Raw genomic sequence first — 25,202 nt, 5'->3', positions numbered from 1 at the left:
CAGCTGGCTGCAGCATTTACAGACCAGGAGCATGCTCGCTCAGTGTAACACATTCCCTGGAGAGATCCGGGGATTCAATCCATCAGAGACAGGATAGATAAGGAGATGCCCCATAATCAGCACAGCATTATGTCAGAAAGGAGCAGAATCATCACATCACAACAACAACACTTTCAGATTCATTCTCACAGTCAAACAGTGACAGACTTGTCCCCACCAGTACTGTATCCCAGTGCGATACAGTGACAGACCTGTCCCCACCAGGACTCTACCCCAGTGTTACACAGTACTGGTTGGGACAGGTCTGGCCCACCAGTACTGCACCCCAGTGTTATACAGTGACAGACCTATCCCCACCAGTACTGTACCCCAATGTTATACAGTGACTGGCCTGTCCCCACCAGTACTGTACCCCAGTATTATACAGTGACAGATCTGTCCCCGCCAGTATTGTACCCCAGAGTTACACAGTGACTGGCCTGTCCCCACCAGTACTGTACCCCAGTGTTATACAGTGACAGATCTGTCCCCACTAGGACTGTACCCATGTCATACAGTGACAGACCTGTCCCAACCAGTACTGTCCCCCAGTGTTATACAGTGACAGACCTGTCCACACCTGTACTGTATCCCAGTCTTACACAGCGATAGACCTGTCCCCACGAGTACTGTACCCCAGTGTTATATAGTGACAGAACTGTCCGCACCAGTACTGTACTGTACCCCAGCGTTATACAGTGATAGACCTGTCCCCACTAGTATTGTACCCCTATGTTATACAATAACAGACCTGTCCCCAACAGCAATGTACCCCAGTGTTATATAGCGACAGACCTGTCCCCACCAGTACTGTAGCCCAGTAGGATACAGTGACAGACCTGTCCCCACCAGTACTCTACCCCAATGTTATACAGTGACAGACCTGTCCCCACTAGTACTGTACCTCAGTGTTATACAGTGACTGGCCTGTCCCCACCAGTACTGTACCCCAGTGTTATACAGTGACAGATCTGTCCCAACCAGTACTGTCCCCCAGTGTTATAGTGACAGACCTATCCACACCTGTACTGTATCCCAGTGTTATACAGCGATAGACCTGTCCCCACGAGTACTGTACCCCAGTGTTATGCAGTGACAGACCTGTCCCCACTAGAACTGTACCCCTGTCTTATACAATAACAGACCTGTCCCCTCCAGTACTGTACCTCAGTGTTACAGTGACAGACCTGTCCCCACCAGTACTGTACCCCATGTTATACAGTGACAGACCTGTCCCAACCAGTACTGTCCCCCAGTGTTATACAGTGACAGACCTGTCCACACCAGTACTGTACCCCAGCATTATGCAGTGACAGACCTGTCCCCACTAGTACTGTACCCCTGTGTTATACAATAACAGACATGTCCCCACCAGTACTGTATCCCAGTGTTATACAGTGACAGGCCTGTCTGCACCAGTACTGTACCCCAGCGTTATGCAGTGACAGACCTGTCCCCACTAGTACTGTACCCCTGTGTTATACAATAACAGACATGTCCCCACCAGTACTGTAGCCCAGTGTTATACAGTGACTGGCCTGTCCCCATCAGGACTGTACCCCACTGTTATACAGTGACAGACCAGTCCCCACCAGTAATGTACCCCAGTGTTATGCAGTGACAGATCTGTCCCCATCAGTACTGTACCCCAGTGTTATACACTGATAGACCTGTCCCCTCCAGTACTGTACCCCAGTGTTACAGTGACAGACCTGTCCCCACCAGTACTGTACCCCAGTGTTATGCAGTGACAGACCTGTCCCCATCCGTACTCTACCCCAATGTTATACAGTGACAGACCTGTCACCACTAGTACTGTACCCCAGTGTTATACACTGACAGACCTGTCCCCGCCAGTACTGTACCCCAGTGTTACAGTGACAGACCTGTCCCCACCAGTACTGTACCCCAGTGTTATGCAGTGACAGACCTGTCCCCACCAGTACTGTACCCCAGTGTTATACAGTGACAGATCTATCCCCACCAGTGCTGTACCCCAGTGTTATACAGTGAAAGGCCTGTCCCCACCAGTACTGTACCTCAGTGTTATACAGTGACAGACTTGTCCCCACCAGTACTGTGCCCCAGTGTTATACAGTGACAGACCTGTCCCCACCAGTACTGTACCCCAGTGTTATACAGTGACAGACCTGCCCCCATCAGGACTGTACCCCACTGTTATACAGTGACAGACCAGTCCCCACCAGTAATGTACCCCAGTGTTATACAGTGACAGACCTGTCCCCACCAGTACTGTACCCCAGTGTTATACAGTGACAGATCTGTCCCCACCAGGACTGTAGCCCAGTGTTACAGTGACAGGCCTGTCCCCACCAGTACTGTACCCCAGTGTTATGCAGTGACAGACCTGTCCCCACCAGTACTGTACCCCAGTGTTATACAGTGAGAGACTTGTCCCCATCCGTACTCTACCCCAATGTTATACAGTGACAGACCTGTCACCACTAGTACTGTACCCCAGTGTTATACAGTGACTGGCCTGTCCCCACCAGTACTGTACCCCAGTGTTATACAGTGACAGATCTGTCCCAACCAGTACTGTCCCCCAGTGTTATAGTGACAGACCTATCCACACCTGTACTGTATCCCAGTGTTATACAGCGATAGACCTGTCCCCACGAGTACTGTACCCCAGTGTTATGCAGTGACAGACCTGTCCCCACTAGTACTGTACCCCTGTCTTATACAATAACAGACCTGTCCCCTCCAGTACTGTACCTCAGTGTTACAGTGACAGACCTGTCCCCACCAGTACTGTACCCCATGTTATACAGTGACAGACCTGTCCCAACCAGTACTGTCCCCCAGTGTTATACAGTGACAGACCTGTCCACACCTGTACTGTACCCCAGTGTTATACAGCGACAGATCTGTCCCCACCAGTACTGTCCCCCAGTGTTATACAGTGACAGACCTGTCCACACCAGTACTGTACCCCAGCATTATGCAGTGACAGACCTGTCCCCACTAGTACTGTACCCCTGTGTTATACAATAACAGACATGTCCCCACCAGTACTGTATCCCAGTGTTATACAGTGACAGGCCTGTCTGCACTAGTACTGTACCCCAGCGTTATGCAGTGACAGACCTGTCCCCACTAGTACTGTACCCCTGTGTTATACAATAACAGACATGTCCCCACCAGTACTGTAGCCCAGTGTTATACAGTGACTGGCCTGTCCCCACCAGTACTGTACCCCAGTGTTATACAGTGACAGATCTATCCCCACCAGTGCTGTACCCCAGTGTTATACAATGACTGGCCTGTCCCCACCAGTACTGTACCCCAGTGTTATACAGTGACAGACCTGTCCACACCTGTACTGTACCCCAGTTTTATACAGTGACAGACCTGTCCCCACCAGTACTGTGCCCCAGTGTTATACAGTGACAGACCTGTCCCCACCAGTACTGTACCCCAGTGTTATACAGTGACAGACCTGCCCCCATCAGGACTGTACCCCACTGTTATACAGTGACAGACCAGTCCCCACCAGTAATGTACCCCAGTGTTATGCAGTGACAGATCTGTCCCCATCAGTACTGTACCCCAGTGTTATACACTGACAGACCTGTCCCCTCCAGTACTGTACCCCAGTGTTACAGTGACAGACCTGTCCCCACCAGTACTGTACCCCAGTGTTATGCAGTGACAGACCTGTCCCCATCCGTACTCTACCCCAATGTTATACAGTGACAGACCTGTCACCACTAGTACTGTACCCCAGTGTTATACACTGACAGACCTGTCCCCGCCAGTACTGTACCCCAGTGTTACAGTGACAGACCTGTCCCCACCAGTACTGTACCCCAGTGTTATGCAGTGACAGACCTGTCCCCACCAGTACTGTACCCCAGTGTTATACAGTGACAGATCTATCCCCACCAGTGCTGTACCCCAGTGTTATACAGTGAAAGGCCTGTCCCCACCAGTACTGTACCCCAGTGTTATACAGTGACAGACTTGTCCCCACCAGTACTGTGCCCCAGTGTTATACAGTGACAGACCTGTCCCCACCAGTACTGTACCCCAGTGTTATACAGTGACAGACCTGCCCCCATCAGGACTGTACCCCACTGTTATACAGTGACAGACCAGTCCCCACCAGTAATGTACCCCAGTGTTATACAGTGACAGACCTGTCCCCACCAGTACTGTACCCCAGTGTTATACAGTGACAGATCTGTCCCCACCAGGACTGTAGCCCAGTGTTACAGTGACAGGCCTGTCCCCACCAGTACTGTACCCCAGTGTTATGCAGTGACAGACCTGTCCCCACCAGTACTGTACCCCAGTGTTATACAGTGAGAGACTTGTCCCCATCCGTACTCTACCCCAATGTTATACAGTGACAGACCTGTCACCACTAGTACTGTACCCCAGTGTTATACAGTAACTGGCCTGTCCCCACCAGTACTGTACCCCAGTGTTATACAGTGACAGATCTGTCCCCACCAGGACTGTACCCCAGTGTAATTCAGTGATAGATCTGTCCCCACCAGGACTGTACCCCAATGTTATACAGTGACTGGCCTGTCCCCACCAGTGCTGTAGCCCAGTGTTATACAGTGACCGACCTGTCTCAACCAGTACTGTCCCCCAGTGTTATACAGTGACAGACCTGTCCCCACCAGTACTGTACCCCAGTGTTATACAGTGACAGATCTATCCCCACCAGTGCTGTACCCCAGTGTTATACAGTGACTGACCTGTCCCCTCCAGTACTGTACCCCTGTGTTATACAATGACAGACCTACCCCCCAGTGTTATACAGCGATAGACCTGTCCCCACCAGTACTGTACCCAAGTGTTATACAGTGACAGACCTGCCCCCATCAGGACTGTACCCCACAGTTATACAGTGACAGACTTGTTCCCACCAGTAATGTACCCCAGTGTTATACAGTGAGAGATCTGCCCTCACCAAGTACTGTACCCCAGTCTTATGCAGTGATAGACCTATCCCCACTAGTATTGTACCCAGTGTTATACAGTGACAGATCTGTCCCCACCAGGACTGTTCCCCAGTGTTATGCAGTGACAGACCTGTCTCCACCAGTACTGTACCCCAGTGTTATACAGTGACTGGCCTGTCCCCACCAGTGCTGTAGCCCAGTGTTATACAGTGACAGACCTGTCCCAACCAGTACTGTCCCCCAGTATTATACAGTGACAGACCTGTCCACACCTGTACTGTACCCAGTGTTATACAGCGACAGACCTGTCACCACTAGTACTGTACCTCAGTGTTATACAGTGACTGGCCTGTCCCCACCAGTACTGTACCCCAGTGTTATGCAGTGACTGGCCTGTCCCCACCAGTGCTCTACCCCAATGTTATACAGTGACTGGCCTGTCCCCACCAGTACTGTACCCCAGTGTAATTCAGTGATAGACCTGTCCCCACCAGTACTCTACCCCAATGTTATACAGTGACAGACCTGCCCCCACCAAGGACTGTACCCCAGTATTACACAGTGACAGATCTGTCCCCACCAGGACTGTACCCCAGTGTAATTCAGTGATAGATCTGTCCCCACCAGTACTGTACCCCAGTGTTATACAGTGACAGACCTGTCCCCACCAGTACTGTACCCCAGTGTTACAGTGACAGACCTGTCCCCACCAGTACTGTACCCCAGTATTACACAGTGACAGACCTAACCCCACCAAGGACAGTACCCCAGTTTTATGCAGTGACAGACCTGTCCCCACCAGATTGTACCCCAGTGTTATACAGTGACAGATCTGTCCCCACCAGGACTGTACCCCAGTGTTATACAGTGACAGATCTGTCCCCACCAGGACTGTACCCCAGTGTAATTCAGTGATAGATCTGTCCCCACCAGTGCTGTAGCCCAGTGTTATACAGTGACAGACCTGTCCCAACCAGTACTGTCCCCCAGTATTATACAGTGACAGACCTGTCCACACCTGTACTGTACCCAGTGTTATACAGCGACAGACCTGTCACCACTAGTACTGTACCTCAGTGTTATACAGTGACTGGCCTGTCCCCACCAGTACTGTACCCCAGTGTTATGCAGTGACTGGCCTGTCCCCACCAGTACTGTACCCCAGTGTTATACAGTGACAGATCTGTCCCCACCTGGACTGTACCCCAGTGTAATTCAGTGATAGATCTGTCCCCACCAGTACTGTACCCCAGTGTTATACAGTGACTGGCCTGTCCTCACCAGTGCTGTAGCCCAGTGTTATACTGTGACAGACCTGTCCCAACCAGTACTGTCCCCCAGCATTATACAGCGACAGACCTGTCCCCACCAGTACTGTACCCCAGTGTTATACAGTGACAGGCCTGTCTGCACTAGTACTGTACCCCAGCGTTATGCAGTGACTGGCCTGTCCCCACCAGTACTGTACCCCAGTGTTATACAGTGACAGATCTATCCCCACCAGTGCTGTACCCCAGTGTTATACAGTGACTGACCTGTCCCCTCCAGTACTGTACCCCTGTGTTATACAATGACAGACCTACCCCCCAGTGTTATACAGCGATAGACCTGTCCCCACCAGTACTGTACCCCAGTGTTATACAGTGACAGACCTGCCCCCATCAGGACTGTACCCCACAGTTATACAGTGACAGACTTGTTCCCACCAGTAATGTACCCCATTGTTATACAGTGAGAGATCTGCCCTCACCAAGGACTGTACCCCAGTCTTATGCAGTGATAGACCTATCCCCACTAGTATTGTACCCAGTGTTATACAGTGACAGATCTGTCCCCACCAGGACTGTTCCCCAGTGTTATGCAGTGACAGACCTGTCTCCACCAGTACTGTACCCCAGTGTTATGCAGTGACACACCTGTCCCCACCAGTACTGTACCCCAGTGTTATACAGTGACTGGCCTGTCCCCACCAGTGCTGTAGCCCAGTGTTATACAGTGACAGACCTGTCCCAACCAGTACTGTCCCCCAGTATTATACAGTGACAGACCTGTCCACACCTGTACTGTACCCAGTGTTATACAGCGTCAGACCTGTCACCACTAGTACTGTACCTCAGTGTTATACAGTGACTGGCCTGTCCCCACCAGTACTGTACCCCAGTGTTATGCAGTGACTGGCCTGTCCCCACCAGTGCTCTACCCCAATGTTATACAGTGACTGGCCTGTCCCCACCAGTACTGTACCCCAGTGTAATTCAGTGATAGACCTGTCCCCACCAGTACTCTACCCCAATGTTATACAGTGACAGACCTGCCCCCACCAAGGACTGTACCCCAGTATTACACAGTGACAGATCTGTCCCCACCAGGACTGTACCCCAGTGTAATTCAGTGATAGATCTGTCCCCACCAGTACTGTACCCCAGTGTTATACAGTGAGAGACTTGTCCCCATCCGTACTCTACCCCAATGTTATACAGTGACAGACCTGTCCCCACCAGTACTGTACCCCAGTGTTATACAGTGACAGATCTATCCCCACCAGTGCTGTACCCCAGTGTTATACAGTGAAAGGCCTGTCCCCACCAGTACTGTACTCCAATGTGATACAGTGACAGACCTGTCCCCCCCAGTATTTTACCCCAGTTTTACACAGTGATAGACCTGCCCCTCACCAGGAGTGTACCCCAGTGTTATGCAGTGACAGACCTGTCCCCACCAGTACTGTACCCCAGTGTTATACAGTGACAGATCTATCCCCACCAGTGCTGTACCCCAGTGTTATACAATGACTGGCCTGTCCCCACCAGTACTGTACCCCAGTGTTATACAGTGACAGACCTGTCCACACCTGTACTGTACCCCAGTTTTATACAGTGACAGACCTGTCCCCACCAGTACTGTGCCCCAGTGTTATACAGTGACAGACCTGTCCCCACCAGTACTGTACCCCAGTGTTATACAGTGACAGACCTGCCCCCATCAGGACTGTACCCCACTGTTATACAGTGACAGACCAGTCCCCACCAGTAATGTACCCCAGTGTTATGCAGTGACAGATCTGTCCCCATCAGTACTGTACCCCAGTGTTATACACTGACAGACCTGTCCCCTCCAGTACTGTACCCCAGTGTTACAGTGACAGACCTGTCCCCACCAGTACTGTACCCCAGTGTTATGCAGTGACAGACCTGTCCCCATCCGTACTCTACCCCAATGTTATACAGTGACAGACCTGTCACCACTAGTACTGTACCCCAGTGTTATACACTGACAGACCTGTCCCCGCCAGTACTGTACCCCAGTGTTACAGTGACAGACCTGTCCCCACCAGTACTGTACCCCAGTGTTATGCAGTGACAGACCTGTCCCCACCAGTACTGTACCCCAGTGTTATACAGTGACAGATCTATCCCCACCAGTGCTGTACCCCAGTGTTATACAGTGAAAGGCCTGTCCCCACCAGTACTGTACCCCAGTGTTATACAGTGACAGACCTGTCCCCACCAGTACTGTACCCCAGTGTTATACAGTGACAGACCTGCCCCCATCAGGACTGTACCCCACTGTTATACAGTGACAGACCAGTCCCCACCAGTAATGTACCCCAGTGTTATACAGTGACAGACCTGTCCCCACCAGTACTGTACCCCAGTGTTATACAGTGACAGATCTGTCCCCACCAGGACTGTAGCCCAGTGTTACAGTGACAGGCCTGTCCCCACCAGTACTGTACCCCAGTGTTATGCAGTGACAGACCTGTCCCCACCAGTACTGTACCCCAGTGTTATACAGTGAGAGACTTGTCCCCATCCGTACTCTACCCCAATGTTATACAGTGACAGACCTGTCACCACTAGTACTGTACCCCAGTGTTATACAGTGACTGGCCTGTCCCCACCAGTACTGTACCCCAGTGTTATACAGTGACAGATCTGTCCCAACCAGTACTGTCCCCCAGTGTTATAGTGACAGACCTATCCACACCTGTACTGTATCCCAGTGTTATACAGCGATAGACCTGTCCCCACGAGTACTGTACCCCAGTGTTATGCAGTGACAGACCTGTCCCCACTAGTACTGTACCCCTGTCTTATACAATAACAGACCTGTCCCCTCCAGTACTGTACCTCAGTGTTACAGTGACAGACCTGTCCCCACCAGTACTGTACCCCATGTTATACAGTGACAGACCTGTCCCAACCAGTACTGTCCCCCAGTGTTATACAGTGACAGACCTGTCCACACCTGTACTGTACCCCAGTGTTATACAGCGACAGATCTGTCCCCACCAGTACTGTCCCCCAGTGTTATACAGTGACAGACCTGTCCACACCAGTACTGTACCCCAGCATTATGCAGTGACAGACCTGTCCCCACTAGTACTGTACCCCTGTGTTATACAATAACAGACATGTCCCCACCAGTACTGTATCCCAGTGTTATACAGTGACAGGCCTGTCTGCACTAGTACTGTACCCCAGCGTTATGCAGTGACAGACCTGTCCCCACTAGTACTGTACCCCTGTGTTATACAATAACAGACATGTCCCCACCAGTACTGTAGCCCAGTGTTATACAGTGACTGGCCTGTCCCCACCAGTACTGTACCCCAGTGTTATACAGTGACAGATCTATCCCCACCAGTGCTGTACCCCAGTGTTATACAATGACTGGCCTGTCCCCACCAGTACTGTACCCCAGTGTTATACAGTGACAGACCTGTCCACACCTGTACTGTACCCCAGTTTTATACAGTGACAGACCTGTCCCCACCAGTACTGTGCCCCAGTGTTATACAGTGACAGACCTGTCCCCACCAGTACTGTACCCCAGTGTTATACAGTGACAGACCTGCCCCCATCAGGACTGTACCCCACTGTTATACAGTGACAGACCAGTCCCCACCAGTAATGTACCCCAGTGTTATGCAGTGACAGATCTGTCCCCATCAGTACTGTACCCCAGTGTTATACACTGACAGACCTGTCCCCTCCAGTACTGTACCCCAGTGTTACAGTGACAGACCTGTCCCCACCAGTACTGTACCCCAGTGTTATGCAGTGACAGACCTGTCCCCATCCGTACTCTACCCCAATGTTATACAGTGACAGACCTGTCACCACTAGTACTGTACCCCAGTGTTATACACTGACAGACCTGTCCCCGCCAGTACTGTACCCCAGTGTTACAGTGACAGACCTGTCCCCACCAGTACTGTACCCCAGTGTTATGCAGTGACAGACCTGTCCCCACCAGTACTGTACCCCAGTGTTATACAGTGACAGATCTATCCCCACCAGTGCTGTACCCCAGTGTTATACAGTGAAAGGCCTGTCCCCACCAGTACTGTACCCCAGTGTTATACAGTGACAGACTTGTCCCCACCAGTACTGTGCCCCAGTGTTATACAGTGACAGACCTGTCCCCACCAGTACTGTACCCCAGTGTTATACAGTGACAGACCTGCCCCCATCAGGACTGTACCCCACTGTTATACAGTGACAGACCAGTCCCCACCAGTAATGTACCCCAGTGTTATACAGTGACAGACCTGTCCCCACCAGTACTGTACCCCAGTGTTATACAGTGACAGATCTGTCCCCACCAGGACTGTAGCCCAGTGTTACAGTGACAGGCCTGTCCCCACCAGTACTGTACCCCAGTGTTATGCAGTGACAGACCTGTCCCCACCAGTACTGTACCCCAGTGTTATACAGTGAGAGACTTGTCCCCATCCGTACTCTACCCCAATGTTATACAGTGACAGACCTGTCACCACTAGTACTGTACCCCAGTGTTATACAGTAACTGGCCTGTCCCCACCAGTACTGTACCCCAGTGTTATACAGTGACAGATCTGTCCCCACCAGGACTGTACCCCAGTGTAATTCAGTGATAGATCTGTCCCCACCAGGACTGTACCCCAATGTTATACAGTGACTGGCCTGTCCCCACCAGTGCTGTAGCCCAGTGTTATACAGTGACCGACCTGTCTCAACCAGTACTGTCCCCCAGTGTTATACAGTGACAGACCTGTCCCCACCAGTACTGTACCCCAGTGTTATACAGTGACAGATCTATCCCCACCAGTGCTGTACCCCAGTGTTATACAGTGACTGACCTGTCCCCTCCAGTACTGTACCCCTGTGTTATACAATGACAGACCTACCCCCCAGTGTTATACAGCGATAGACCTGTCCCCACCAGTACTGTACCCCAGTGTTATACAGTGACAGACCTGCCCCCATCAGGACTGTACCCCACAGTTATACAGTGACAGACTTGTTCCCACCAGTAATGTACCCCAGTGTTATACAGTGAGAGATCTGCCCTCACCAAGTACTGTACCCCAGTCTTATGCAGTGATAGACCTATCCCCACTAGTATTGTACCCAGTGTTATACAGTGACAGATCTGTCCCCACCAGGACTGTTCCCCAGTGTTATGCAGTGACAGACCTGTCTCCACCAGTACTGTACCCCAGTGTTATACAGTGACTGGCCTGTCCCCACCAGTGCTGTAGCCCAGTGTTATACAGTGACAGACCTGTCCCAACCAGTACTGTCCCCCAGTATTATACAGTGACAGACCTGTCCACACCTGTACTGTACCCAGTGTTATACAGCGACAGACCTGTCACCACTAGTACTGTACCTCAGTGTTATACAGTGACAGACCCATCCCCACCAGTACTGTACCCCAGTGTTATACAGTGACTGGCCTGTCCCCACCAGTACTGTACCCCAGTGTTATGCAGTGACTGGCCTGTCCCCACCAGTGCTCTACCCCAATGTTATACAGTGACTGGCCTGTCCCCACCAGTACTGTACCCCAGTGTAATTCAGTGATAGACCTGTCCCCACCAGTACTCTACCCCAATGTTATACAGTGACAGACCTGCCCCCACCAAGGACTGTACCCCAGTATTACACAGTGACAGATCTGTCCCCACCAGGACTGTACCCCAGTGTAATTCAGTGATAGATCTGTCCCCACCAGTACTGTACCCCAGTGTTATACAGTGACAGACCTGTCCCCACCAGTACTGTACCCCAGTGTTACAGTGACAGACCTGTCCCCACCAGTACTGTACCCCAGTATTACACAGTGACAGACCTAACCCCACCAAGGACAGTACCCCAGTTTTATGCAGTGACAGACCTGTCCCCACCAGATTGTACCCCAGTGTTATACAGTGACAGATCTGTCCCCACCAGGACTGTACCCCAGTGTTATACAGTGACAGATCTGTCCCCACCAGGACTGTACCCCAGTGTAATTCAGTGATAGATCTGTCCCCACCAGTGCTGTAGCCCAGTGTTATACAGTGACAGACCTGTCCCAACCAGTACTGTCCCCCAGTATTATACAGTGACAGACCTGTCCACACCTGTACTGTACCCAGTGTTATACAGCGACAGACCTGTCACCACTAGTACTGTACCTCAGTGTTATACAGTGACTGGCCTGTCCCCACCAGTACTGTACCCCAGTGTTATGCAGTGACTGGCCTGTCCCCACCAGTACTGTACCCCAGTGTTATACAGTGACAGATCTGTCCCCACCTGGACTGTACCCCAGTGTAATTCAGTGATAGATCTGTCCCCACCAGTACTGTACCCCAGTGTTATACAGTGACTGGCCTGTCCTCACCAGTGCTGTAGCCCAGTGTTATACTGTGACAGACCTGTCCCAACCAGTACTGTCCCCCAGCATTATACAGCGACAGACCTGTCCCCACCAGTACTGTACCCCAGTGTTATACAGTGACAGGCCTGTCTGCACTAGTACTGTACCCCAGCGTTATGCAGTGACTGGCCTGTCCCCACCAGTACTGTACCCCAGTGTTATACAGTGACAGATCTATCCCCACCAGTGCTGTACCCCAGTGTTATACAGTGACTGACCTGTCCCCTCCAGTACTGTACCCCTGTGTTATACAATGACAGACCTACCCCCCAGTGTTATACAGCGATAGACCTGTCCCCACCAGTACTGTACCCCAGTGTTATACAGTGACAGACCTGCCCCCATCAGGACTGTACCCCACAGTTATACAGTGACAGACTTGTTCCCACCAGTAATGTACCCCATTGTTATACAGTGAGAGATCTGCCCTCACCAAGGACTGTACCCCAGTCTTATGCAGTGATAGACCTATCCCCACTAGTATTGTACCCAGTGTTATACAGTGACAGATCTGTCCCCACCAGGACTGTTCCCCAGTGTTATGCAGTGACAGACCTGTCTCCACCAGTACTGTACCCCAGTGTTATGCAGTGACACACCTGTCCCCACCAGTACTGTACCCCAGTGTTATACAGTGACTGGCCTGTCCCCACCAGTGCTGTAGCCCAGTGTTATACAGTGACAGACCTGTCCCAACCAGTACTGTCCCCCAGTATTATACAGTGACAGACCTGTCCACACCTGTACTGTACCCAGTGTTATACAGCGTCAGACCTGTCACCACTAGTACTGTACCTCAGTGTTATACAGTGACTGGCCTGTCCCCACCAGTACTGTACCCCAGTGTTATGCAGTGACTGGCCTGTCCCCACCAGTGCTCTACCCCAATGTTATACAGTGACTGGCCTGTCCCCACCAGTACTGTACCCCAGTGTAATTCAGTGATAGACCTGTCCCCACCAGTACTCTACCCCAATGTTATACAGTGACAGACCTGCCCCCACCAAGGACTGTACCCCAGTATTACACAGTGACAGATCTGTCCCCACCAGGACTGTACCCCAGTGTAATTCAGTGATAGATCTGTCCCCACCAGTACTGTACCCCAGTGTTATACAGTGAGAGACTTGTCCCCATCCGTACTCTACCCCAATGTTATACAGTGACAGACCTGTCCCCACCAGTACTGTACCCCAGTGTTATACAGTGACAGATCTATCCCCACCAGTGCTGTACCCCAGTGTTATACAGTGACAGACCTGTCCCCCCCAGTATTTTACCCCAGTTTTACACAGTGATAGACCTGCCCCTCACCAGGAGTGTACCCCAGTGTTATGCAGTGACAGACCTGTCCCCACCAGTGCTGTACCCCAGTGTTATAAAATTTGGGTTGAAAATTCAACAACTGTCTGAATGAAAACTGCTTCCAATCAGCATCTTAACTGGCTCCCCACATCTTAATTTTAAAGTGCACCTTGTTCTCGATTCCCTCAGTGTAATATCCTCTCAGCATCTACCATGTCAGTCTGCTTTGAATCTTTTATAATCAGGTCACCTCTCATTCTTTAAACTCCAATGAGCAAGTAGTGCCAACCTCCTCAACCTCTCTGAATGACGCAACCCTTCATCCCAGGAATTAGGTGAGTGTTCCTACACTGAGCTGCCTCCAATGTCAGTATATCCTGGCCTCAAGTCAGGCAAACAAACTGTGCTCCAGGCTGGGGCCCTGTCAGTGAATGGTCAGGTCCTGGACTTGGCATCCTGTCTTGGGGCCTGGCCTCGGGGATTGGTCTTGGAGGGTGGTCTTGGGGCCTGCTCTCAGGGAGTGGTCTCAGGAGTTGGTCTCAGGGAATGGTCTTGGAGGGTGACCTTGGGGCCTGGTCTCGGGATTGGTCTTGGTGTGTGGTCTTGGGGTCTGGTCTTGGGAAGTGGTCTCAGGTCCTAGTCTAAGGCCGGTCTCAGGGATGGTCTTGGGGATTGGTCTTGGGCTTATCTTAGGACTTGGTCTCGGGGAGTGGTCTCGGCTTGGTCTCGGGGAGTGGTCTCGGGGAGTGGTCTCGGGTAGTGGTCTCGGGGAGTGGTCTCGGGAATTGGTCTCGGGGAGTGGTCTCGGGGCTTGGTCTCGGGGAGTGGTCTCGGGGAGTGGTCTCGGGTTGGTCTCGGGGAGTGGTCTCGGGGAGTGGTCTCGGGTTGGTCTCGGGGAGTGGTCTCGGGGAGTGGTCTCGGGGAGTGGTCTCGGGTAGTGGTCTCGGGGAGTGGTCTCGGGAATTGGTCTCGGGGAGTGGTCTCGGGGCTTGGTCTCGGGGAGTGGTCTCGGGGAGTGGTCTCGGGTTGGTCTCGGGGAGTGGTCTCGGGGAGTGGTCTCGGGGAGTGGTCTCGGGTTGGTCTCGGGGAGTGGTCTCGGGGAGTGGTCTCGGGGCTTGGTCTCGGGGAGTGGTCTCGGGGCTTGGTCTCGGGGAGTGGTCTCGGGGAGTGGTCTCGGGGCTTGGTCTCGGGGAGTGGTCTCGGGTTGGTCTCGGGGAGTGGTCTCGGGGAGTGGTCTCGGGGCTTGGTCTCGGGGAGTGGTCTCGGGGAGTGGTCTCGGGGCTTGGTCTCGGGGAGTGGTCTCGGGTTGGTCTCGGGGAGTGGTCTCGGGGAGTGGTCTCGGGGCTTGGTCTCGGGGAGTGGTCTCGGGGCTTGGTCTCGGGGAGTGGTCTCGGGGAGTGGTCTCGGGGCTTGGTCTCGGGGAGTGGTCTCGGGTTGGTCTCGGGGAGTGGTCTCGGGGAGTGGTCTCGGGGAGTGGTCTCGGGGAGTGGTCTCGGGGCTTGGTCTCGGGGAGTGGTCTCGGGGAGTGGTCTCGGGGCTTGGTCTCGGGGCTTGGTCTCGGGGCGTGGTCTCGGGGAGTGGTCTCGGGGAGTGGTCTCGGGTTGGTCTCGGGGAGTGGTCTCGGGGAGTGGTCTCGGGGAGTGGTCTCGGGGCTTGGTCTCGGGGAGTGGTCTCGGGGAGTGGTCTCGGGGCTTGGTCTCGGGGCTTGGTCTCGGGGAGTGGTCTCGGGGAGTGGTCTCGGGGAGTGGTCTCGGGTTGGTCTCGGGGAGTGGTCTCGGGGCTTGGTCTCGGGGAGTGGTCTCGGGTTGGTCTCGGGGAGTGGTCTCGGGGAGTGGTCTCGGGTTGGTGTCGGGGAGTGGTCTCGGGGAGTGGTCTCGGGGAGTGGTCTCGGGGCTTGGTCTCGGGGAGTGGTCTCGGGGAGTGGTCTCGGGGAGTGGTCTCGGGGAGTGGTCTCGGGTTGGTCTCGGGGAGTGGTCTCTGGTTGGTCTCAGGGAGTGGTCTCGGGGAGTGGTATCGGGGAGTGGTCTCGGGTTGGTCTCGGGGAGTGGTCTCGGGGAGTGGTCTCGGGGAGTGGTCTCGGGTTGATCTCGGAGAGTGGTCTCGGGGAGTGGTCTCGGGTTGGTCTCGGGGAGTGGTCTCGGGGTGGTCTCGGGGAGTGGTCTCGGGGAGTGGTCTCGGGTTGGTCTCGGGGAGTGGTCTCGGGGAGTGGTCTCGGGGAGTGGTCTCGGGGAGTGGTCTCGGGTTGGTCTCGGGGAGTGGTCTCGGGGAGTGGTCTCGGGGAGTGGTCTCGGGGCTTGGTCTCGGGGAGTGGTCTCGGGTTGGTCTCGGGGAGTGGTCTCGGGGAGTGGTCTCGGGTTGGTGTCGGGGAGTGGTCTCGGGGAGTGGTCTCGGGGAGTGGTCTCGGGGTGGTCTCGGGGAGTGGTCTCGGGTTGGTCTCGGGGAGTGGTCTCGGGAAATGGTCTCGGGTTGGTCTCGGGGAGTGGTCTCGGGAGTGGTCTCGGGGAGTGGTCTCGGGGAGTGGTCTCGGGGCTTGGTCTCGGGGAGTGGTCTCGGGGAGTGGTCTCGGGGCTTGGTCTCGGGGCTTGGTCTCGGGGAGTGGTCTCGGGGAGTGGTCTCGGGGAGTGGTCTCGGGTTGGTCTCGGGGAGTGGTCTCGGGGCTTGGTCTCGGGGAGTGGTCTCGGGTTGGTCTCGGGGAGTGGTCTCGGGTTGGTGTCGGGGAGTGGTCTCGGGGAGTGGTCTCGGGGCTTGGTCTCGGGGAGTGGTCTCGGAGAGTGGTCTCGGGTTGGTCTCGGGGAGTGGTCTCGGGGAGTGGTCTCGGGGTGTGGTCTCGGGGCTTGGTCTCGGGTAGTGGTCTCGGGGAGTGGTCTCGGGGAGTGGTCTCGGGTTGATCTCGGAGAGTGGTCTCGGAGAGTGGTCTCGGGTTTGTCTCGGGGAGTGGTCTCGGGTTGTGGTCTCGGGGAGTGGTCTCGGGGAGTGGTCTCGGCGAGTGGTCTCGGGTTGGTCTCGGGGAGTGGTCTCGGGGAGTGGTCTCGGGGCTTGGTCTCGGGGAGTGGTCTCGGGGAGTGGTCTCGGGGCTTGGTCTCGGGGAGTGGTCTCGGGGAGTGGTCTCGGGGAGTGGTCTCGGGGCTTGGTCTCGGGGAGTGGTCTCGGGGAGTGGTCTCGGGGAGTGGTCTCGGGGAGTGGTCTCGGGGAGTGGTCTCGGGGCTTGGTCTCGGGGAGTGGTCTCGGGGAGTGGTCTCGGGGCTTGGTCTCGGGGAGTGGTCTCGGGGAGTGGTCTCGGGGAGTGGTCTCGGGGCTTGGTCTCGGGGAGTGGTCTCGGGGAGTGGTCTCGGGGCTTGGTCTCGGGGCTTGGTCTCGGGGAGTGGTCTCGGGGAGTGGTCTCGGGGAGTGGTCTCGGGTTGGTCTCGGGGAGTGGTCTCGGGGCTTGGTCTCGTGGAGTGGTCTCGGGTTGGTCTCGGGGAGTGGTCTCGGGTTGGTGTCGGGGAGTGGTCTCGGGGAGTGGTCTCGGGGCTTGGTCTCGGGGAGTGGTCTCGGGGAGTGGTCTCGGGTTGGTCTCGGGGAGTGGTCTCGGGGAGTGGTCTCAGGGTGTGGTCTCGGGGCTTGGTCTCGGGTAGTGGTCTCGGGGAGTGGTCTCGGGGAGTGGTCTCGGGTTGATCTCGGAGAGTGGTCTCGGAGAGTGGTCTCGGGTTTGTCTCGGGGAGTGGTCTCGGGTTGTGGTCTCGGGGAGTGGTCTCGGGGAGTGGTCTCGGCGAGTGGTCTCGGGTTGGTCTCGGGGAGTGGTCTCGGGGCGTGGTCTCGGGGCTTGGTCTCGGGGAGTGGTCTCGGGGAGTGGTCTCGGGGCTTGGTCTCGGGGAGTGGTCTCGGGGAGTGGTCTCGGGGAGTGGTCTCGGGGCTTGGTCTCAGGGCTTGGTCTCGGGGAGTGGTCTCGGGGAGTGGTCTCGGGTTGGTCTCGGGGAGTGGTCTCGGGGCTTGGTCTCGGGGAATGGTCTCGGGGAATGGTCTCGGGGAGTGGTCTCGGGGCTTGGTCTCGGGGAGTGGTCTCGGGGAGTGGTCTCGGGGAGTGGTCTCGGGGTGGTCTCGGGGAGTGGTCTCGGGGAGTGGTCTCGGGAAATGGTCTCGGGTTGGTCTCGGGGAGTGGTCTCGGGGAGTGGTCTCGGGGAGTGGTCTCAGGTTGGTCTCGGGGAGTGGTCTCGGGGAGTGGTCTCGGGGAGTGGTCTCGGGGCTTGGTCTCGGGGAGTGGTCTCGGGGAGTGGTCTCGGGGTGGTCTCGGGGAGTGGTCTCGGGTTGGTCTCGGGGAGTGGTCTCGGGAAATGGTCTCGGGTTGGTCTCGGGGAGTGGTCTCGGGGAGTGGTCTCGGGTTGGTCTCGGGGAGTGGTCTCGGGGAGTGGTCTCGGGGCTTGGTCTCGGGGAGTGGTCTCGGGGAGTGGTCTCGGGTTGGTCTCGGGGAGTGGTCTCGGGAAGTGGTCTCGGGGAGTGGTCTCGGGGAGTGGTCTCGGGGCTTGGTCTCGGGGAGTGGTCTCGGGGAGTGGTCTCGGGGCTTGGTCTCGGGGCTTGGTCTCGGGGAGTGGTCTCGGGAGTGGTCTCGGGGAGTGGTCTCGGGTTGGTCTCGGGGAGTGGTCTCGGGGAGTGGTCTCGGGGCTTGGTCTCGGGGAGTGGTCTCGGGGAGTGGTCTCGGGGAGTGGTCTCGGGTTGGTGTCGGGGAGTGGTCTCGGGGAGTGGTCTCGGGGAGTGGTCTCGGGGTGGTCTCGGGGAGTGGTCTCGGGTTGGTGTCGGGGAGTGGTCTCGGGGAGTGGTCTCGGGGAGTGGTCTCGGGGTGGTCTCGGGGAGTGGTCTCGGGTTGGTCTCGGGGAGTGGTCTCGGGAAATGGTCTCGGGGAGTGGTCTCGGGGAGTGGTCTCGGGGAGTGGTCTCGGGTTGGTCTCGGGGAGTGGTCTCGGGGAGTGGTCTCGGGGCTTGGTCTCGGGGAGTGGTCTCGGGTTGGTCTCGGGGAGTGGTCTCGGGGAGTGGTCTCGGGTTGGTGTCGGGGAGTGGTCTCGGGGAGTGGTCTCGGGGAGTGGTCTCGGGGCTTGGTCTCGGGGCTTGGTCTCGGGGAGTGGTCTCGGGTTGGTCTCGGGGAGTGGTCTCGGGAAATGGTCTCGGGGAGTGGTCTCGGGTTGGTGTCGGGGAGTGGTCTCGGGGAGTGGTCTCGGGGCTTGGTCTCGGGGAGTGGTCTCGGGTTGGTCTCGGGGAGTGGTCTCGGGGAGTGGTCTCGGGGAGTGGTCTCGGGTTGGTCTCGGGGAGTGGTCTCGGGGAGTGGTCTCGGGGCTTGGTCTCGGGGAGTGGTCTCGGGTTGGTCTCGGGGAGTGGTCTCGGGGAGTGGTCTCGGGTTGGTGTCGGGGAGTGGTCTCGGGGAGTGGTCTCGGGGAGTGGTCTCGGGGTGGTCTCGGGGAGTGGTCTCGGGTTGGTCTCGGGGAGTGGTCTCGGGAAATGGTCTCGGGTTGGTCTCGGGGAGTGGTCTCGGGGAGTGGTCTCGGGGAGTGGTCTCGGGGAGTGGTCTCGGGGCTTGGTCTCGGGGAGTGGTCTCGGGGAGTGGTCTCGGGGCTTGGTCTCGGGGCTTGGTCTCGGGGAGTGGTCTCGGGGAGTGGTCTCGGGGAGTGGTCTCGGGTTGGTCTCGGGGAGTGGTCTCGGGGCTTGGTCTCGGGGAGTGGTCTCGGGTTGGTCTCGGGGAGTGGTCTCGGGGAGTGGTCTCGGGTTGGTGTCGGGGAGTGGTCTCGGGGAGTGGTCTCGGGGAGCGGTCTCGGGGCTTGGTCTCGGGGAGTGGTCTCGGGGAGTGGTCTCGGGTTGGTCTCGGGGAGTGGTCTCGGGGAGTGGTCTCGGGGTGTGGTCTCGGGGCTTGGTCTCGGGTAGTGGTCTCGGGGAGTGGTCTCGGGGAGTGGTCTCGGGTTGATCTCGGAGAGTGGTCTCGGAGAGTGGTCTCGGGTTTGTCTCGGGGAGTGGTCTCGGGTTGGTCTCGGGGAGTGGTCTCGGGGAGTGGTCTCGGCGAGTGGTCTCGGGTTGGTCTCGGGGAGTGGTCTCGGGGAGTGGTCTCGGGGCTTGGTCTCGGGGAGTGGTCTCGGGGAGTGGTCTCGGGGAGTGGTCTCGGGGCTTGGTCTCAGGGCTTGGTCTCGGGGAGTGGTCTCGGGGAGTGGTCTCGGGGAGTGGTCTCGGGTTGGTCTCGGGGAATGGTCTCGGGGAGTGGTCTCGGGGCTTGGTCTCGGGGAATGGTCTCGGGGAATGGTCTCGGGGAGTGGTCTCGGGGCTTGGTCTCGGGGAGTGGTCTCGGGGAGTGGTCTCGGGGAGTGGTCTCGGGGTGGTCTCGGGGAGTGGTCTCGGGGAGTGGTCTCGGGAAATGGTCTCGGGTTGGTCTCGGGGAGTGGTCTCGGGGAGTGGTCTCGGGGAGTGGTCTCAGGTTGGTCTCGGGGAGTGGTCTCGGGGAGTGGTCTCGGGGAGTGGTCTCGGGGCTTGGTCTCGGGGCTTGGTCTCGGGGAGTGGTCTTGGGGAGTGGTCTCGGTGTGGTCTCGGGGAGTGGTCTCGGGTTGGTCTCGGGGTGTGGTCTCGGGGAATGGTCTCGGGTTGGTCTCGGGGAGTGGTCTCGGGGAGTGGTCTCGGGTTGGTCTCGGGGAGTGGTCTCGGGGAGTGGTCTCGGGGAGTGGTCTCGGGGCTTGGTCTCGGGGAGTGGTCTCGGGGAGTGGTCTCGGGAAATGGTCTCGGGGAGTGGTCTCGGGGCTTGGTCTCGGGGAGTGGTCTCGGGTTGGTCTCGGGGAGTGGTCTCGGGAAATGGTCTCGGGGAGTGGTCTCGGGGAGTGGTCTCGGGGAGTGGTCTCGGGGAGTGGTCTCAGGTTGGTCTCGGGGAGTGGTCTCGGGGAGTGGTCTCGGGGAGTGGTCTCGGGGCGTGGTCTCGGGGAGTGGTCTCGGGGTGGTCTCGGGGAGTGGTCTCGGGTTGGTCTCGGGGAGTGGTCTCGGGAAATGGTCTCGGGTTGGTGTCGGGGAGTGGTCTCGGGGAGTGGTCTCGGGTTGGTCTCGGGGAGTGGTCTCGGGGAGTGGTCTCGGGGAGTGGTCTCGGGGCTTGGTCTCGGGGAGTGGTCTCGGGGAGTGGTCTCGGGGCTTGGTCTCGGGGCTTGGTCTCGGGGAGTGGTCTCGGGGAGTGGTCTCGGGGAGTGGTCTCGGGTTGGTCTCGGGGAGTGGTCTCGGGGAGTGGTCTCGGGGCTTGGTCTCGGGGAGTGGTCTCGGGGAGTGGTCTCGGGGAGTGGTCTCGGGGCTTGGTCTCAGGGCTTGGTCTCGGGGAGTGGTCTCGGGGAGTGGTCTCGGGGAGTGGTCTCGGGTTGGTCTCGGGGAATGGTCTCGGGGAGTGGTCTCGGGGCGTGGTCTCGGGGAATGGTCTCGGGGAATGGTCTCGGGGAGTGGTCTCGGGGCTTGGTCTCGGGGAGTGGTCTCGGGGAGTGGTCTCGGGGAGTGGTCTCGGGGTGGTCTCGGGGAGTGGTCTCGGGGAGTGGTCTCGGGAAATGGTCTCGGGTTGGTCTCGGGGAGTGGTCTCGGGGAGTGGTCTCGGGGAGTGGTCTCAGGTTGGTCTCGGGGAGTGGTCTCGGGGAGTGGTCTCGGGGAGTGGTCTCGGGGCTTGGTCTCGGGGCTTGGTCTCGGGGAGTGGTCTCGGGGAGTGGTCTCGGGGTGGTCTCGGGGAGTGGTCTCGGGTTGGTCTCGGGGAGTGGTCTCGGGAGTGGTCTCGGGTTGGTCTCGGGGAGTGGTCTCGGGGAGTGGTCTCGGGGAGTGGTCTCGGGGCTTGGTCTCGGGGAGTGGTCTCGGGGAGTGGTCTCGGGAAATGGTCTCGGGGAGTGGTCTCGGGGCTTGGTCTCGGGGAGTGGTCTCGGGTTGGTCTCGGGGAGTGGTCTCGGGAAATGGTCTCGGGGAGTGGTCTCGGGGAGTGGTCTCGGGGAGTGGTCTCGGGGAGTGGTCTCAGGTTGGTCTCGGGGAGTGGACTCGGGGAGTGGTCTCGGGGAGTGGTCTCGGGGCGTGGTCTCGGGGAGTGGTCTCGGGGAGTGGTCTCGGGGAGTGGTCTCGGGGCTTGGTCTCGGGGCTTGGTCTCGGGGAGTGGTCTCGGGGAGTGGTCTCGGGGAGTGGTCTCGGGTTGGTCTCGGGGAGTGGTCTCGGGGAGTGGTCTCGGGGCTTGGTCTCGGGGAGTGGTCTCGGGGAGTGGTCTCGGGGAGTGGTCTCGGGTTGGTGTCGGGGAGTGGTCTCGGGGAGTGGTCTCGGGGAGTGGTCTCGGGGTGGTCTCGGGGAGTGGTCTCGGGTTGGTGTCGGGGAGTGGTCTCGGGGAGTGGCCTCGGGGAGTGGTCTCGGGGTGGTCTCGGGGAGTGGTCTCGGGTTGGTCTCGGGGAGTGGTCTCGGGAAATGGTCTCGGGGAGTGGTCTCGGGGAGTGGTCTCGGGGAGTGGTCTCGGGTTGGTCTCGGGGAGTGGTCTCGGGGAGTGGTCTCGGGGCTTGGTCTCGGGGAGTGGTCTCGGGTTGGTCTCGGGGAGTGGTCTCGGGGAGTGGTCTCGGGTTGGTGTCGGGGAGTGGTCTCGGGGAGTGGTCTCGGGGAGTGGTCTCGGGGAGTGGTCTCGGGGCTTGGTCTCGGGGCTTGGTCTCGGGGAGTGGTCTCGGGTTGGTCTCGGGGAGTGGTCTCGGGAAATGGTCTCGGGGAGTGGTCTCGGGTTGGTGTCGGGGAGTGGTCTCGGGGAGTGGTCTCGGGGCTTGGTCTCGGGGAGTGGTCTCGGGTTGGTCTCGGGGAGTGGTCTCGGGGAGTGGTCTCGGGGAGTGGTCTCGGGTTGGTCTCGGGGAGTGGTCTCGGGGAGTGGTCTCGGGGCTTGGTCTCGGGGAGTGGTCTCGGGTTGGTCTCGGGGAGGGGTCTCGGGGAGTGGTCTCGGGTTGGTGTCGGGGAGTGGTCTCGGGGAGTGGTCTCGGGGAGTGGTCTCGGGGTGGTCTCGGGGAGTGGTCTCGGGAAATGGTCTCGGGTTGGTCTCGGGGAGTGGTCTCGGGGAGTGGTCTCGGGGAGTGGTCTCGGGGAGTGGTCTCGGGGCTTGGTCTCGGGGAGTGGTCTCGGGGAGTGGTCTCGGGGCTTGGTCTCGGGGCTTGGTCTCGGGGAGTGGTCTCGGGGAGTGGTCTCGGGTTGGTCTCGGGGAGTGGTCTCGGGGCTTGGTCTCGGGGAGTGGTCTCGGGTTGGTCTCGGGGAGTGGTCTCGGGGAGTGGTCTCGGGTTGGTGTCGGGGAGTGGTCTCGGGGAGTGGTCTCGGGGAGTGGTCTCGGGGCTTGGTCTCGGGGAGTGGTCTCGGGGAGTGGTCTCGGGTTGGTCTCGGGGAGTGGTCTCGGGGAGTGGTCTCGGGGTGTGGTCTCGGGGCTTGGTCTCGGGTAGTGGTCTCGGGGAGTGGTCTCGGGGAGTGGTCTCGGGTTGATCTCGGAGAGTGGTCTCGGAGAGTGGTCTCGGGTTTGTCTCGGGGAGTGGTCTCGGGTTGGTCTCGGGGAGTGGTCTCGGGGAGTGGTCTCGGGGAGTGGTCTCGGCGAGTGGTCTCGGGTTGGTCTCGGGGAGTGGTCTCGGGGAGTGGCCTCGGGGAGTGGTCTCGGGGCTTGGTCTCAGGGCTTGGTCTCGGGGAGTGGTCTCGGGGAGTGGTCTCGGGGAGTGGTCTCGGGTTGGTCTCGGGGAATGGTCTCGGGGAGTGGTCTCGGGGCTTGGTCTCGGGGAATGGTCTCGGGGAATGGTCTCGGGGAGTGGTCTCGGGGCTTGGTCTCGGGGAGTGGTCTCGGGGAGTGGTCTCGGGGAGTGGTCTCGGGGTGGTCTCGGGGAGTGGTCTCGGGGAGTGGTCTCGGGGAGTGGTCTCGGGGAGTGGTCTCAGGTTGGTCTCGGGGAGTGGTCTCGGGGAGTGGTCTCGGGGAGTGGTCTCGGGGCTTGGTCTCGGGGCTTGGTCTCGGGGAGTGGTCTCGGGGAGTGGTCTCGGGGAGTGGTCTCGGGGTGGTCTCGGGGAGTGGTCTCGGGTTGGTCTCGGGGAGTGGTCTCGGGGAGTGGTCTCGGGGAGTGGTCTCGGGGCTTGGTCTCGGGGAGTGGTCTCGGGGAGTGGTCTCGGGAAATGGTCTCGGGGAGTGGTCTCGGGGCTTGGTCTCGGGGAGTGGTCTCGGGTTGGTCTCGGGGAGTGGTCTCGGGAAATGGTCTCGGGGAGTGGTCTCGGGGAGTGGTCTCAGGTTGGTCTCGGGGAGTGGTCTCGGGGAGTGGTCTCGGGGAGTGGTCTCGGGGCGTGGTCTCGGGGTGTGGTCTCGGGGTGGTCTCGGGGAGTGGTCTCGGGTTGGTCTCGGGGAGTGGTCTCGGGAAATGGTCTCGGGTTGGTCTCGGGGAGTGGTCTCGGGGAGTGGTCTCGGGTTGGTCTCGGGGAGTGGTCTTGGGGAGTGGTCTCGGGGAGTGGTCTCGGGGAGTGGTCTCGGGGCTTGGTCTCGGGGAGTGGTCTCGGGAAATGGTCTCGGGGAGTGGTCTCGGGGCTTGGTCTCGGGGAGTGGTCTCGGGTTGGTCTCGGGGAGTGGTCTCGGGAAATGGTCTCGGGGAGTGGTCTCGGGGAGTGGTCTCGGGGCTTGGTCTCGGGGAGTGGTCTCGGGGAGTGGTCTCGGGGAGTGGTCTCGGGGCTTGGTCTCGGGGAGTCGTCTCGGGGAGTGGTCTCGGGAAATGGTCTCGGGGAATGGTCTCGGGGCTTGGTCTCGGGGAGTGGTCTCGGGTTGGTCTCGGGGCTTGGTCTCGGGGAGTGGTCTCGGGGAGTGGTCTCGGGGAGTGGTCTCGGGAAATGGTCTCGGGGAGTGGTCTCGGGGAGTGGTCTCTGGTTGGTCTCTGGGAGTGGTCTCGGGGAGTGCTATCGGGGAGTGGTCTCGGGTTGGTCTCGGGGAGTGGTCTCGGGGAGTGGTCTCGGGGAGTGGTCTCGGGTTGGTCTCGGGGAGTGGTCTCGGGGAGTGGTCTCGGGTTGATCTCGGAGAGTGGTCTCGGGGAGTGGTCTCGGATTGGTCTCAGGGAGTGGTCTCGGGTTGGTCTCGGGGAGTGGTCTCGGGGAGTGGTCTCGGGGAGTGGTCTCGGGGAGTGGTCTCGGGTTGGTCTCGGGGAGTGGTCTCGGGGAGTGGTCTCGGGGAGTGGTCTCGGGAAATGGTCTCGGGGAGTGGTCTCGGGGAGTGGTCTCGGGGAGTGGTCTCGGGGCTTGGTCTCGGGGAGTG

The 25,202-nt window shown here is 58.1% G+C and overlaps 1 protein-coding gene across 1 annotated transcript in view; it reads left to right on the top strand.

Annotated features, from left to right (window-relative positions):
* Nucleotides 1-25,202, top strand: part of si:ch211-167j9.5 (tyrosine kinase receptor Cad96Ca) — a 50,493-nt gene that overhangs the window by 20,918 nt on the left and 4,373 nt on the right. The gene's annotated exons all lie outside the window — the stretch shown is intronic.

The sequence above is a fragment of the Hemiscyllium ocellatum genome, chromosome 31 (genome assembly GCF_020745735.1).
Source record: "Hemiscyllium ocellatum isolate sHemOce1 chromosome 31, sHemOce1.pat.X.cur, whole genome shotgun sequence".
Lineage (NCBI taxonomy): Eukaryota > Metazoa > Chordata > Chondrichthyes > Orectolobiformes > Hemiscylliidae > Hemiscyllium > Hemiscyllium ocellatum.
This window is presented reverse-complemented; position numbering and strand designations above follow the sequence as displayed.